Below are 4,468 nucleotides of genomic sequence, written 5' to 3'. Positions count from 1 at the left end.
TTGCTGTCTTTATTATTGTTGTTGATACATAGTTTGATCAAACTTATGATCAAAACCAATTCACCCATGACCAGATCATTTTTTTCTTTATCTAAGAATTTAAAATATCTGCTGGAGTAGGTTATAGCCTAGTTACCCGTATAGTTAAACCAGGTTGTCCACAAGAGAGTCATACTCAATGATTGGTGTAGCAGCATTTATAGTCAACTGCTACAAAGGCAAAGGTGACGCTTTAGACAGGAATAATTACAGAGACATCATATTGCTGGACCAGGTGATGAAAGTCACAGGAAGGGTCATAGCTCAATTAATTAGGAAGAAAGTTAGTACAGATGACATGCAATTCAGATTTGTGCCTGACAGGAGCCTGACTGATGCTATATTCTTGGTTAGGCAACTGCAGGAGAAATATCTAGCCAAAAAGGAACCCCTGTACCTGGCTTTTGTTGACATGTAGAAAGTCTTTGACAGAGAACCCCGCTCCCTTATCTGATGATCAATGCAGAAGCTAGGGATAGATGAGTAGTTGGTGAGAGTTGTACAAGCCATGTACAGGGATGCTGTCAGTAAGGTGAAGGTTAGCAACAAGTATATTGATGAATTCAGAGTACAAGTAGGGGTCCACTAAGGATCAGTCCTTAGTCCCCTCCAAGTCATCATAGTCCTCCAGACAATGACAGAGGAATTTAAGACAGGCTGCCCTTGGGAGCTCCTGTATGCTGGTGACCTTGTTCTTATAGCTGAACCACTACCAGTACTAGAGAATGGTCATGTGATGCGTATGGATGAGAACAGCTGTGAGAAGAAGTGCCAATTTCTAATTGTGGAGGGAACCTGTAGAAGAGGTAGACCCAGAAAGACATGGAACAAAGCGGTGTAGCATGATCTTCGAATGTTGGACTTCATGGTGGCAATGACAAGTGACTGAGACCTTTAGTGATATGCAGTGCTAAGTGAAATCACCGTCATGGCTGATGGCAGTGTCTTGTAACTGACACTTGTGCCAGTGGCATGTAAAAAGCACCCTTCAAATGTCAGGTGATATTCTGTGCTTGAAAAGACCTATCAAGCCAAGTGAAATCATAGCTGATGCCATTGTTGTGTAACTAGCACCTGTGCAGTCTGGCATTGTCATAATGAAAAACAGTGCCTTTACTATTAGCAAGTCCCGGACGCTTATGGTGGATTGTTGCATTTAATTTGTCCAGCTTGTCACCATACACATCCGAACCAGTGGCCCTGCTCATTAGAAGAAGCTCGTAACAGTCAATACTCTTCCAATCCCATGACATTGGAAACATAACTTTCTTCGAGTGAAGTTCTGTTTTGAAGCTTGTCTGTGGTGTTTCACTGCTCTTCTTCCATGATTGTTTGCACTTCATATTGTTATAGATGACGACTAACTCCATTTTGTTGCTGTTAACCTCAGATAGCTGGCCAGAGTGAGGTGCATCTTGAATCAAAAAATTTCCTGATCGAAATCGTCAGAACCACTTCTGGCACACATGTTTCATAACAGTATTCTCTCCGTACACAGCACTTATCTTCTTGCAGGTTTCTGCCACTTTCTAACCATTTTTGAAATAAGAAAAAGCACGTGATGTCGATAACGCTCATTTTGGTTCTCCATTTTCAGGGTGGTCTGAAACACACAAAATACTACTTGTCGCAAGATTGTGTCAAACTACATTGAAGTATCAAATCTCAAATGAGTGCCCGTACACAGCGGTAAAACTGAAGTTAGCTACTTATTAGTACTTGAAGTTTAGTACCAACAAAAACCAAATGGACTTTTTGATTAGCCCAATAGATAGCCTGTCAATCCATATTAGCCCATTCCCCCAAATGTTTAAAAAAAAAGTCCAGATATTATCTCAGTTGTCATCTGGAAGAGTCCACTCGTCTACTAACATATATTGGACTTCTGTAACAAGGAAAGAAACCAACTGCATTCTTGAAATCTACATTTATTCTCCTTAAAAAAAAAACTGTGATCATCTGCCTTAAAGTTACTGAGGAATTAAACCCCAACCTCTTGCTTAAAAAAAATTACAACTCTATGCTGCTTAATCACATTGATTCCATTTTAAGATGGAACCAAAATAGCTTCTGCTAGAACTTTGCCCTAAGAAGAATTATAGGAGAGCTCAGGATTTCCCAGAAAAAGTTTTCAATTGTATTTGTGGATTCCTCCAAAGCATTTGTTAGTGTCAACAGAAAGACCATGTTACATATCCTGCTGAACTATGGTATTCCAGATGAAATTATCAACGCTGTCACCATCATGTACTAAACCCCATCAAACTTTGTGAAAAGCATAGATGATCGAAGAGTTTCCAACAATAGCAGGAATCCCTCAGGGAGACGGACAACATCCTTGAGGAAAGTCTCGATTCTATTCAAGACAAAGGCTTCACCATTTAGCAGAAGTAATTCAGACGTCAATAGAGCATGTATCTCTTTGATTTTGATTATGATCTTACTCTCACAGCTCATCAACAGTGTTGCATACAAGATTTGTTAACATCCCTTAAGAATGCCTTAGCCAAAGTTTGTTTCTCAATACAAAGAAGATTGAATATATATGACCATCAATGAAGATGAAGACAACCAGTCCCAGACTGGATGTCGACAGACTCAAAGACAACGTTCTCAGCAAGACTTATTTACTGCAGTTTGGGTCTGAGCTATGTAGTGCTGGTCCCTTGACTGGAACTGTAGGGATATGGGAAACTTACAAGGACATGCTGTTATTGGCTGCTAGAGGTTGTATGGCTTTCAAAAAAGGGTCAGGAGATGTGATCTTTACCGGGAGACCCTCACATTGGTGGTGTGCAGCAGCAGGGCGAGGTTAGGTGGGGTCCCCCATGATTTATTTCGGGGACTGAGATGTGTGGTAGTCAGAACACAAAGAAAAGCAGGTTTGTGGAATTTCTGAGGAGGTCGAGAGTCAACTTCATACTCCTGACTCGTGTACTGTCTACAGAAGAATTATTATGCTTAGGTGGGCAGAGCCTCCCACTCAGTACTCTGGAGTCTTTGACTATGATGAAGCGCTCCCAATGGAGGAGCTCAAGGTGGTGGATCGCTAGGCATTGTACTTTGAAGAGTTGTATAAGGTAGACCAACCTAGTACTGTTCTGAATTCTGTGATGCCGTCAGCCCTAGTGACTAACCTGCCAATCAGCTGTGATCTGCCATCCTTAGGTGAGGTTTGTATGGTGGTAAAACAGCTGACTACACTCAGAAACTGGGAGGCTCTTGTTACTTATATGGTTAATGGACATTTTAGGCTGTTTGGTAATTTTGCTCAATTTTCCATGTTGGATCCTGCATACCATCTCCTCTTCTCTGATGATCCAGTTGGGGTGACAGCTAGTGTTGGCTGGTTACATGCCTCATGATAAGTGCAGATGAGGAAATGTTTCACGGAAATGGGAACTGACTGGTACATTGCTCAGAGTGTTGCCTGGGATGACCTGAGCAGATACTGACAGACGGTGGATGCAGTGATGCGCTGCAATGGTGCATACTTCCAAACTTGACCTGAATGAAGATGAAAGGCACTGGCCAATTTATTCCAATGATGGTATATAACTCAAGGAGGCCAATGCAATGATCTAACCTAGAGTGTTTGTAACAAGCTTAAAAACATCTAGCAATCACAGTAAAGCTTGCCTTTTTCAGGGCATTTACAGAAAACATTCTCTATAGAACTGAAACTTGAACTAAGAAGGGGCTTCAAGTTCATGTTGATGTTACATAAACCAGTATTCTCATGGGGCTGGGGGTTCAAAACATTACAAGTGAGTGCAAGGCCAAAGATCTCTTTTACTTGTTTCAGTCATTTGACTGTGGCCATGATGGAGCACCGCCTTTAGTCGAGCAAATCGACCCCCAGGGGTTATTCTTTGTAAGCCTAATACTCATTCTATCGGTCTCTTAGGCCGAACCGCTATATTACGGAGATGTAAACACACCAACATCGGTTGTCAAGCGATGTTGGGGAACAAACACAAATATATACATACAGGCGATCTTATATATATATATATATATATATATATATAAGATCGCCTGTATGTATATATATATATATATATATATATATATATATATATATATATATATATATATATATACGACGGGCTTCTTTTAGTTTCCGTCTACCAAATCCACTCACAAAGCTTTGGTCGGCCCGAGGCTATAGTAGAAGACACTTGCTCAAGGTGCCATGAAGTGGAACTGAACCCGGAACTATGCGGTTGGTAAGCAAGCTACTTACGACACAGCCACTCCTAATCGCATCAATTTTATTAAATTTATCAATCACGAAACACACCTTTATTACTCCATATGCGTGCTATTGTTTTTACTTTCTTAGAAGTTGTGATATTCAATACGTCTAAATTTCGTTCTCTTTCATTCTATTTCTCTCTCCCTTCTCTCTCTCCCCCTTTTCTCTCTT

This window comes from Octopus bimaculoides, chromosome 3 (assembly GCF_046866305.1).
Source record: "Octopus bimaculoides isolate indiv1 chromosome 3, ASM4686630v1, whole genome shotgun sequence".
In the NCBI taxonomy this organism is placed as follows: domain Eukaryota; kingdom Metazoa; phylum Mollusca; class Cephalopoda; order Octopoda; family Octopodidae; genus Octopus; species Octopus bimaculoides.
This window is presented reverse-complemented; position numbering follows the sequence as displayed.